The sequence below is a fragment of the Somniosus microcephalus genome, chromosome 5 (genome assembly GCF_052327205.1).
Source record: "Somniosus microcephalus isolate GS21.2 chromosome 5, FLI_Smic_1.0, whole genome shotgun sequence".
In the NCBI taxonomy this organism is placed as follows: domain Eukaryota; kingdom Metazoa; phylum Chordata; class Chondrichthyes; order Squaliformes; family Somniosidae; genus Somniosus; species Somniosus microcephalus.
The window spans coordinates 160,941,048-160,953,380 of record NC_140991.1 but is presented as its reverse complement, the minus strand read 5'-3'; positions in this window follow the sequence as shown (position 1 = coordinate 160,953,380).

The window sequence follows — 12,333 nt, the reverse complement described above, 5'->3', positions numbered from 1 at the left end:
TGCCGGGGAACCTTGATGTGTGGATCCCGAGTGGTAATTCCACCCAAGTTCAGAGATAGAGTACTCAATGAGCTTCACGAGAGTCATCTGGGAGGGGTAAAAATGAAAAGCCTAGCCAGGGCGTTTGTGTGGTGGCCGGGAATCGATAAAGAAATCGAGGATATGACCAAGAGATGCACAGGATGCCAGAAGGTCCAAAACGCTCCACCACAGGCCCCGCTACATCCATGGGATTGGCCCTCATCTCCATGGCAACGGGTACACATTGATTTCGCTGGTCCATTGATGGACTCAATGTTTCTAATCGCTGTGGACGCCCATTCGAAATGGCCAGAGGTCATTAAAATGTCCTCCACCACCACGGAGAAAACTATTGCAGTCCTAAGGACCATCTTCACCAGGAATGGGTTGCCTGAACAGATCTGTTCTGACAATGGCCCACAGTTTGTGTCTGAGGATTTCCGGAGGTTCCTGAAGAATAATGGGGTGAAACATTACACATCTGCCCCATATCATCCAGCCACAAATGGATTGGCTGAGAGGTTTGTTCAGACCTTTAAAAAGGCCATAAAGGCAATGTATAATGACGACATACCACTGCAACACAATGTGGATAACTTCCTGTTTGCTTACTGGAATGCGACACATGTAGTAACCAACCAAACTCCAGCCGTACTGTTTTTCAACCGGAGACTAAGATGTCGCTTGGATTTGCTCAAACCAAACATAAAACGAGATGTTGAGGATAAGCAGTTCCAGCACATAAATGAGAAGCCAACCAGGAGCTTCAAGATAGGGCAACCAGTCTTGGCCCGCGACTACCAAACAGAAAAATGGCAGCCAGGCACGATATGCACACAGCAGGGACCACTAATGTACACAGTGGACGTTGGAGAGAGCATCGTGAGACGCCATGCTGACCAGATTCTAGAGTCACAGGAACAAGCCAAACCTGTACCACAAGCATGTGCACCTGGTAATGAGCCCGAAGTACAGATTGCGTCTACCTCAGAAGCGGGGGTATTGGAAGCTGACGGACCAACCAATGACAATGAGCCAGAATTGACTCCACCGCCAGAACAGGATACTCGAGAAAGGCGCTATCCAGTCTGGATCAGGAAGCCTCCTCAAAGACTGAACTTATAAATGACTATTTCAGTTGATGTATATATTACTGCGAAAATTGTAATTGTAATTAGTTATTATTTAGTTGTTAACTGAATGTTATGTACTGTTTATCTAAAAGGGGAGGAATTGTTGTGTATGTACCTTTAAGGGAATAACTGGTCTTAGACTGCAGTACCGGCAGTGACCACCCCTGTATAAAAGGCCCTAGCAGGCTTCTGTAGTTTCAGTTTCAAGCTGCCCCTTGTTCAGTAAAGTACCTGTTAAACTGTTCTCCCGAAGTCTGTGTATTATTGAGGCGCGGACTTTACAGTGAGTACTGTAGGGCTCCACCTGATCTGTTGAGGCATCTGAATCGCATTTTGAGCAAGCCGATGGTTTCCTCGATGATGCCTCTGGTGGAAATGTGGCTCACATTGTAGTGCTTCTCAGCTTTGTTTGATGGCCTCCTCATCGGTGTCATTAGCCACGTCTTCAGGGGATAGCCCTTGTCTCGAAGTAGCCATCTGGAAAGTTGGGTTGGTGGATTGAACAGGTGGGTGAAGAGGAGATTGGCATTCCTGTTGTTGCTGCTGCCGTTGTGCCTCATTCTGTTGATGCCGTGGCTGCTCTTCCTCCGATCCTGAGGACCAGGATGAGAGGGTATAAATGGTTCCCATTCTGCTGGTATATATGTCAGCTGAGGAATAGATGTTACCTCGAAGGTAGTAATCTCTGGATTACTACCAGTGCCACGTGCTAGTAAGAGTACAGAGAACAGGATAGTTAGGCTAAATACGTGGCTTGAGCAGTGGTGTAAGAGGGAGGGTTTTAAATTTTTGAGGCATTGGAACCAGTTTTGTGGTAGGTGTGACCTATACAAAAGGGACGGTCTACACCTGTGCAGAGATGGAACTGATGTTCTCGGGGTAATTTTTGATAAAGCAGTTCGGGAGCATTTAAACTAGTATGGCAGGGGGCTAGAAACCTATGTAGTGAAATAGAGGAAAGTGAAAGGCAGACAGAAATAAATGGTAAAAGGGTGAGGAACAAAAAACAAAGGGCCAAACTAATTCATAAAAAATGTGAGCATAAAAAAAGCCTGAGGGTTTTATACCTTAATGCGAGAAGCATCAGGAACAAGGTAGATGAATTAGCTGTGGAAATAGAGGTTAATAATTATGATCTAATTGGGATTACGGAAACATGGTTGCAGGGTGAGCAGGGCTGGGAGCTTAACATACAGGGGTATTCAGTATTTAGGAAGGATCGACAAAAAAGAAAGGGAGGAGGGGTAGCATTGCTAGTAAAAGAGGGGATAAATGCAATTGAAAGGAAGGATATTAACTCAGTTAATACAGAATCTATATGGGTGGAGCTAAGAAATAGCGAGGGGCGAAAAACATTAATAGGAGTGGTATATAGGCCTCCAAATAGTAAAATAGAGGTTAGGGAGGGCATCACGAGGGAAATTAGAGAAGCGTGCAATAAGAGCACAGCTGTCATCATAGGTGACTTTAACTTACATATAGATTGGACTAGCCTAATCAGTAAAAATAATGAGGAGGAGGAATTCCTTGAGTGTTTAAGGGATGGTTATCTGGATCAATATGTCGAGGAACCAACTCGGGAACAGGCTATATTGGACTGGGTACTGTGCAATGAGAAGGGACTAATCAGTAATCTTGTTGTACGGGGACCCTTGGGTCAGAGCGATCATAACATGATCGATTTCTCACTCGAAATGGAGAGCGAAGAAATTGACTCAGAGACTAAGGTCCTGAATTTAAACAAGGGGAATTATGATGCCATGAGACGGGAACTGAGTAGGTCTGATTGGACAACGTTCCTGAGAGGACTGGAGGTAGATAAACAATGGCAAACATTTAAAGATAGAATGACAAAATTGCAAAAATTGTTTATACCAATCTGGCATAAAAGGAAATCTAAAAAGGTGACTCAACCGTGGATAACAGGGGAAATTAGAGACAGCATAAAATCCAAAGATAGGGCGTATAAAATAGCCAAAAAAAGCGCCAGAGCGGAAGATTGGGAACAGTTTAAGATAGAGCAAAGGAGGGCAAAGGGCATGATCAAGAGGGGCAAAATAGCTTACGAAAACAAGCTGGCGGAAAATATAAAAACTAACTCCAAAAGCTTTTATAAATATATCAAAAGGAAAAGACTGGTGAAAACCAAAGTTGGTCCATTGCAGTCAGATACGGGGGAATATATAATGGGAAATAAGGAAATGGCAGATCAACTAAATGCATACTTTGGGTCAGTCTTTACGAAGGAAGACACAAAAAACCTCCCTGGGATATCGGGAAAAATAGGGACATTGGCAAAGGAGGAACTGACGCAAATCAATATCTCTAAGGATATGGTGTTAAGGAAGCTAAAGGGATTGAAGGTGGACAAATCCCCAGGGCCTGATAACATGCATCCTAGGGTACTGAAGGAGGTGGCCCTAGAGATAGCGGATGCACTAAGGATGATTTTTCAGAATTCATTAGACTCGGGAACAGTGCCGATGGATTGGAGGGTAGCTAACGTTACCCCACTATTCAAAAAGGGGGGTAGGGAAAAAGCAGGTAATTACAGACCTGTAAGCCTTACATCAGTTGTGGGCAAAATGCTGGAGTCCATCATTAAGGATGAAATAGCGGAGCACTTAGCAAATGGGGACAGGATAGGACAGAGTCAACATGGATTTACAAAGGGTAAATCGTGCTTGACTAATCTATTGGAATTTTTTGAGGGAGTAACTGGTAGAATAGATGGGGGAGAGCCAGTAGATGTGGTGTACCTGGACTTCCAAAAGGCCTTCGATAAGGTCCCACATAAAAGATTAGCATGGAAAATTGAGGCTCATGGGATAAAGGGGAAAGTTTTGGCGTGGATAGGGAACTGGCTGTCAGATAGAAAACAGAGAGTTGGAATAAACGGCTCATTTTCTGAATGGCAGGCAGTAACAAGTGGGGTACCACAGGGATCTGTCCTGGGCCCCCAGCTGTTCACAATTTACATTAATGACCTGGATCAGGGAGTCGGATGCAGCATTTCCAAATTTGCAGACGACACTAAACTAGGAGGGGGGGTGGGCTCAGAGGAAGAGACCAGGAAGCTCCAGAGCGATTTGGACAGACTGGGCGATTGGGCGGATAAATGGCAGATGCACTATAATGTGGACAAGTGCGAAGTTATCCACCTTGGGTGCAGGAACGGGAGGGCAAATTATTATTTAAATGGCAATAGATTGGGAGAGGGGGAAGTACAGAGAGACCTGGGTGTTCTTGTACACCAGTCACTGAAGGCGAGCATGCAGGTGCAACAGGCGGTCAAGAAGGCAAACGGTATGCTGGCCTTCATAGCAAAAGGGTTAGAATACAGGAACAGGGATACCTTGCTGCAGCTGTACAGGGCACTGGTGAGACCACACCTCGAGTACTGTGTACAGTTTTGGTCGCCTCATCTGAGGAAGGATGTTCTTGCCATGGAGGGGGTGCAGCGGCGATTCACCAGGCTGATACCAGGAATGGCGGGAATGACCTATGAGGAGAGACTATGTAGTTTAGGGATGTACACACTGGAGTTTAGAAGATTGAGAGGGGACCTCATAGAAGTGTATAAAATTCTGACAGGTCTAGACAGACTGGATGCAGAAGGAATGTTTCCCTTGGCGGGTGAGAACAGAACTAGAGGACATAATTTAAGGATAAGGGCTAAACCATTTAGGACAGAGATGAGGGGGAATTTCTTCACTCAGAGAGTGGTGAACCTGTGGAACTCATTGCCACAGAGGGCAGTGTACGCCAGCTCATTAAATATATTTAAGAGGGAATTAGATATATTTCTACGGGCAAAAGGGGTTAAGGGTTACGGAGAGAAGGCGGGGACGGGATACTGAATTAAAGGATCAGCCATGATCTCATTAAATGGCGGAGCAGGCACGAAGGGCCGAATGGCCTACTCCTGCTCCTATCTTCTATGTATCTATGTATCTATGTAAGTGCTCAGTCAATGTGGGGAGAGGGTTTTCCAAGGAGGTCACAGTACATATGGATCTCAGCTTAACCACTTACAAGCTCAATAGACCTGCAAAAAGTGTTGCAACACCTCAAAACACAAAGTTCTGCCATCTGAGAGTCAGCCATGTTACAGGTCCACTTTTATGCTGCAGGTGCTGCTGTCAAGAATTCACGTAGTTGCTGAACCTGGCACAATCAGCTGGCGTGTTTTGCGAACGGCGTAGAGCATGCTGAAAATGTCGTAAAATGGGAAAAGCCTGGTAAAATGGGATTATGTAGGCAGTGAACAAGCTGTTAACTGCCTTAAGTGCCTCTCCAGCAGCTTGGTGTCAGGTCTGATCGGAACTCCCAGATCTGACACTTTGCAAAGTTGCGTGGAGGTGGGTAGACGGCGGCTACATAACCCGCCGTCAATCAAAATGACTTTAACCTCTGACCCGCCTCCAAACCTTCCCTCTGAGCGCTGGCAAAATCGCTGCCTTAGGCTCCTTGCTGGTAGATTTTTACTTTTATTCTTGCTATCGGTTTATTTTCTCTATTTCCTTTCCCCCAAAACCAGCCAGTAATGTTTTAAATCTCCAAAAGTAGCCGTTTAATTATCAATTCTTTTTAGAAATACAGAGTAGACTTGTTATTCTTGAATTCTTTATAAATTCAGCACAGTGTGAATCAAATCTGTTTGAAACCAATTGTTTCAGACAATGTGCCCTCGTGATAAACACCCTATGTGTTACAACACAGAGCTCTCTCCTTTTATTCACTGACAATCACGAGTATTGCTGTCGTTATATCGTCGATTTGTTGTTTCGACGTTTATTTTTCTCCACTCTAATACAGTTTCTTTCACTCCTGTGAATAGAAGTTCTCATACACAAAGATGTCTGTCCTATGCAGACTTTTCTTCGTAGATTCCTACTTCGATGGCCTTGGCCTAGTTTAATGTTTTAAAGAGTTTGGCTGATTGTTTTGAAAAAGTTTCTTTTGAAAACTCGCTCCCTCGTTCTCCTTGCGGTCAAACACAAAGTTTAACTGTTGGATGACCAAGCAGCTGACAACTTTATTTGATAAAGGCGCTGTGTCATTATTCCCTGCTTTAGTGAAGTTACAAATTTCATTGTGACGTCTTGTGGCTCGAGCTGTCACTTGACCTGCCAGATGATGACCTCACTGGTGAGGATGGCCTTACAATTGATTGAGTTGTGCATTTATGGGTTGATTGTTAAACTGTTTAAAAAATAATTTTTCAGAAAGCTAATGATAAATAATACAGATTTAAAGGTAGATTCTAGGGGCTAAAAATTCGGGAGCTTTACACCACCCGTTATTGGCAAAAAATAGTGAAAAGAGGGCCGCCACCGTTCTTTCACCAGCTGGTGGCAGGTCCCGCGGCGTACTCCATTTTCCCAGCCTGACAGCACTGCCAATAAGATCCATTGCCCTGCAAATTAAAATGATGGAGAGGTGACATTAGTCGACGTGCAATGCCGATGTAACATCACCATGGCTGAGTTCAGCGCTGGGTCCTAAGCTTGCCATGTAAACCCAATGTTCAGCAGACTCACAGATGCGCTGTCAGCATCTCTTAAAGGGACATACACATCTTTCAGATAACTTTGCATTTAAGGTTTTGTACTTTTTTTTATATTACTGAAGTAGTAGCTTGCTGCAATAGATGTTAAAAGTTTTTTTTAATTATGTAGGGAGTGCTGTTGGACATTTGCAAAGCCTTGGATGGTAAAGAAAGGCCTCAGAGAAGAAAAAAATGGGGCAAATACTCAGCAAGTCAGGCAACATCGATAGAGAGAGAAACAGAGTTCACATCTCTGGTCAAGATGCTGCCTGACCTGCTGAGTACTTCCTGCATTTTATGCTGTCATTTAAGATTTATAGCATCTATTTGCAGAGGGAAGAGGAAGAAACAGAAGTGGAATAAGCTGAAGAGGAGGAAACAGAAGACAAAGAAGCAGAAGAAGAGATGCAACACAAACAGCCACTTTCTGTCTGGGGTATCTGGGATGGAATCATCTGCCTGCAGTACCAGTGACCACAACTCCAATTCCCCTTTCAACATGTGTCCCACACATTACCTTCCCTCTGTTACTGACCATCACAGTGTCCTCTTGGCCACAATGCTGAAATAAAAGCCACCATAAAGCAAACTTTCCAATCCAACTTTATACATCTATCCATCCAATATGACATCAAGAAATCAACTCATCACCCTTATGCATTCCCTTAGTGACTGTCTTGTGTTTGCCTTTGCCTATCCTACTGATGTCACACAGTGCTACCCCAGTGGCTGCAGCATGGCTGGTGGAAGGCTGCTGACATTCAGTGGGGGACACTGCAAATTGTCTTGCTGGTCGACCTCGAGGAGCTGGTGGCTGGGAGTGTCAAATCGAGTGATGGTGTTTCTTCTTCTTCTTCTTCTTCTTCTTCTTCACTCTCTTCTCCCTCTTCTTGGTCAACCACTGGCTGGGCAGGTTACATTTCTTGGGTGTGTGAAATGGGGAAAGCACAAGGGTGGAGTTGTGGTGAGGGGAGTGCGGGAAAGCAAGAGGTGTATGCCAGAAGGAGGATAACATATGAGGATACCAGCATCTTGTATTCTTTCCACCTCGCTGCTGGCCAAGGGCTCAGCCATGCCCCTGCCAAGAATGGCTAGCACCGTCACCTCCAAGGGGGTGAGGTGAGGCTAGGAATAGGAGGTGTGCCTCATGATTGGTACAGATTGTTGGTAGGTGAGTGATTGGTGGGCAGGGGAGGGCGCGGGGAGTCGTACTTTGAGCAGTGTGTGAGGCTAATAGTGCAGCTGGTAGGAGACAGCTTTCGAAGATGCATTCACTGACCTTATCCAGTGGTCTGAGGTCTTGAAGCTTCTTTGGGCACTGGAGCCAGGTGTTGGGGGCGACACTGCTGGCAGTGGGGGCCTCAGTGATGTGGTCCCACATCCTTCTTTCTGGAGGGCCTACTGGTCCCTGTGGATAGAGGACCTTTCTTGCGGTGTTGACCCCCTGCACAAAGCTGGAGTGCTGTGAGCGAGACCCTGGATGCCCCTTCCCTGGCTTGCTAAGCCAATTGTGTTAGTGCTAAAGCACTTTTACTTTTTTTTAAGGTTCAGCAGGGAATTCAGCTTTAAGTGCTGAACACTCCCATTTGGGAATTCTTTTTAATGTTAATTTTTTTAAAAAGGCAGTAATGGCAGAAAGCTACATTTTTTCACTTAATTTTTATTTTTATTAGTTCAGAAGGCATTGCCCCTTTAATGCATTGCCCCTTTAATGCATTGCCCCTTTAATTTCCCACAATGCCTAGGTAACTCCATTGCCTCGCTTCCAGAGGCTGTTGGAACATCAAACACCGCTCCTGAATGGGAACTTTGACTCCGATGCCTGCACTAATGCCACCAGGAGGGCATTACATGGTAAGTTAGTGCTGGGCTAAAAACCTTTAGCCCCCAGCATGAACTTTTCTCTGATAGCACTTCGTCCATTTTCAGCAGCCGTTAACCCGAGAGGGTGGTGACACCAGCAAATAAGAACATAAGAAATAGGAGCAGGAGAAGGCCATTTGGCCCCTCGAGCCTGCTCCGCCATTCAATAAGATCATGGCTGATCTGGTCTTGGCCTCAACTCCACTTTCCTGCCCGATCCCCATAACCCTTGACTCCCTTATCGTTCAAAAATCTGTCTATCTCCACCTTAAATATATTCAATGACCCAGCCTCCACAGCTCTCTGGGGTAGAGAATTCCAAAGATTCACAACCCTCTGAGAGAAGAAATTCCTCCTCATCTCTGTTTTAAATGGGCGACCACTTATTCTGAAACTATGCCCCCTAGCTCTAGATACCCCCACGAGGGGAATCATCCTCTCTGCATCTATCCTGTCAAGTCCCCTCAGAATCTTATAAATTTCAATAAGATCATCTCTCATTCTTCTAAACTCCAATGTGTATCGGCCCAACTCTCGTGGTGGCCACAAATTTTCCCCCTAGGAATTTGTGTTCCTGACAGGCTCAGGATCTCACTGGACAGAAGCATTGAGTTATGAACGGAGCTGCTATCAGTATTGTAATGTATTATCACATGGTTTGTCATATGGTTTGGTATGAGCATGCTCAGTTCGCTCTGGCCTGGTAAATAAGCACATTGACTAGCAACTCATCGTGTCTCTGTCCTTCAGTTGTTCTACCCACATATATTACATTTTTGGTGACGAGAATGGGATCCCGAAGCCATTTTTAAGGATCATGGAATGACACAATGTTCAACCTTTGAGTGGAAAAGTTTAAGGTGAATTTGTGACACCTAAACTGAATTTTTGCAATGTTTTTCCGTTAATGCTGGTGCAGAATCATCTGTGCTTCGCCTTCGCGTTTACGTATACACCGCATCAGTAGCGTTGATTCTCACAGGTACGCAGGTAACATGCTGAGTCACTGATCGACGGGATCAGGATAATCATGGTCGCACCTATGGGATTCATCTTGGCATGTATGACCGAGCTCACGAATCATTCAGTTCTTACATTGAGCGGATGGAGATGTTTTTTTAGGGCCAATAACATTATTGAGACCAAAGGTGCAGATGAGAATGTTCAAGCTCAAAATAAAATGATTCGTGAACATAAAGAATCAATTTTTCTAATGGAGATCAGGTCAGTTGTCTACGGAATGTTGACAAATCTACTCGCGCCAGGGAAAGCGAAGGATGTGTTGTTTGATGACATTGCCGAGAAACTCAAGGACCATTTCGACCCAAAGCCATTAGAAATAGCAGAGAGCTATAAGTTTGGAACCAGAAACCAAATACAAAGTGAAACCATCAGTGAGTACATTGTAGCTCTGAAAAACCTGTCTTTGCATTGTAACTTCGGCACATTTTTGGATCGTGTGTTGCGAGGTAAGTTTGTGGGTGGACTGGTAGATGAGCACACACAGTCCATGTTACTGAACACTCCGAACCTAATGTTTGACATAGCATGCAAAATTGCCCTATCTATGGAAATGGCGCCTAAGAATGCTAGGGAGCTCCGTCCAACTCAAGTGACTAGTGCAGCTGAGGTCTACAGTCACAAAGCCACCGCCAAACCTAAAGCTGTGATACCGAGTCAAAAGCATGATGGTGAGAGCAGTTCAGTGAATTGTTATTGCTGCAATGGAAATCACTCACCATAGTCCTGCCAATACAGAAATGTGAAGTGTTTTCACTGCCAGAAGCAAGGCCATATTTCAACAGCTTGCAGAGCTAGATCTAAAGCAGGAAATAAGAACCGTTCTAGTGACAATGCAAAGCAGCGATAACAAAAGGGAGGAATTCACAATATTGAAGTGAACACACCTGATGTTGAAGAATTAGGCATCTACAGTATCTATGCCACTAGCCGCAATGCTAGCAGTCATGAGAAAGACTTCTGTACAAAATTTTTGATCAACAAGCAATATATTGATATGCGTATCGAAATGGCAGCAGCCTGCTCTATCATGGGTAAGGACACATATGAGAGTACGTTTAATCAAGTACCACTTACAAAAAGATGTGGGTGTGACTGTTACAGCAGTGGTGTGTGTGTGAGGGTGAAGCTATGATTGTGAGGCATGAGTGGTAATAGCTAGAGATTGTTGGTAGGTGAGTGATGGGGGTGTGGTGCATTGAGTAGTGTGTGAGTCTTGTGGTGCAGCTGGTGGGATATGGCATTTGAAGATGCATTTACTCACCTTGACCACTCGTGTGAGATCATTATACTTTTTGCGGCACTGGATTCAGGTCCTGGGGACAACACTCGTCGCAGTGACGGATTGAGCGATCTCCTCCCAGATCCATCTTGTGATCATCCTTAAAGGCCTCCTGCCCTCCTGCATGTAATGTATATACCTTTAAGGCGGTAACTATTTTTTACAGCTCATGTATACTGCAGTACCGGCAGTGACCACACCTGTATATAACACTGAGTAGAAATCTGTACAGATCAGTTGCAGTGTGAGCCACGTTGAGTAGACACCTGTTGTACCGTTCTCCGCAGTCTGTGTCTTATTATACACGGATGTAACATTGGCGGCGAGGCAGGTTCGAACCTACCTGCAACTCTGCATCACCTCCTGGGGATTCGTTCCTGGAGATCAGTGGATTGGAGGTCAAGGCCAGAGACTTGGGCGTCGACCATGGGCAACCGCCCAGTCATCCAGCAGAGACTCGAGAATTGCGGGGGAGGCTGTCGAGAGCCAGGCTTGGCTTTCCAGTCGAGGTAGTCCAGTGAAACGGGCTGGCAACAGGTAATGCGCAGACCCTTCCCGGACAGCGGTGGGCTAGAGCCCGACCAAGCGGCACAGCAAAGGGCCGAGCAGCGTCGACAGGGGAGAGAGAGAGAGGGCAGAGCGTACAGTGCGCAGCCGGTGTTTAGGGGCCGAGCAGCGTCGGAGAGAGGGAGAGAGAGACGTGCAGAAACCCGCGAGGCGTCGCCATTGCCACGAGGACCGCCGAGAGCGGCGTTGGTAGCAGCGCAGGAGAAGCGCGCGAAATCTACAGGGCACCGCCATTGCCATGAGAACCGCCGGGAGCGGCGTTGGCAGCAGCGGGGGAGGAAGGAAAGCGCGGGAGACGCCATTTTAAGCCATTGGGAGACGCCATTTTAAACCACACCCAAAATGCCGAAGAGTGGCAGTATCACCGCATTTGACAATGAAGTCGAAGATTGGACTACATATGTCAAACGAATAGAGGTGTACTGCAAGGCAAATGAGGTGTCAGATGACAAGAAAGCATCGGTATTGCTAAACTTAATGGGTGCAAAGACGTATGGTTTATTACAAAATCTAGTAACCCCAACGAAGCCAATGAAAAAGAGTTTTGAAGACATAGTAACGATACTAAAGGAACATTTAAACCCCACACCGCTGCTGATAGCAGAAAGATTCAAGTTTCACAAACGGAACCAGCATAAGGATGAAAGCAATGCTGATTATTTAACAGAACTGCGCAAACTATCGAAACACTGCCAGTTTGGAGCGGGACTGGCAGATACCTTAAGGGACAAGTTTGTGTGTGGGCTTCAAAGTGAAGGAACCCAGAAACGTCTTTTATCTGAAAAGGACCTTATGCTGGAAAAGGCTTTCAGCATTGCGGTATCATATGAAGCAGCAGCACGGGGCGCTGCAGAGATACAACAGAGCCGGAAGAATATGGCACAAACGAAATGTCA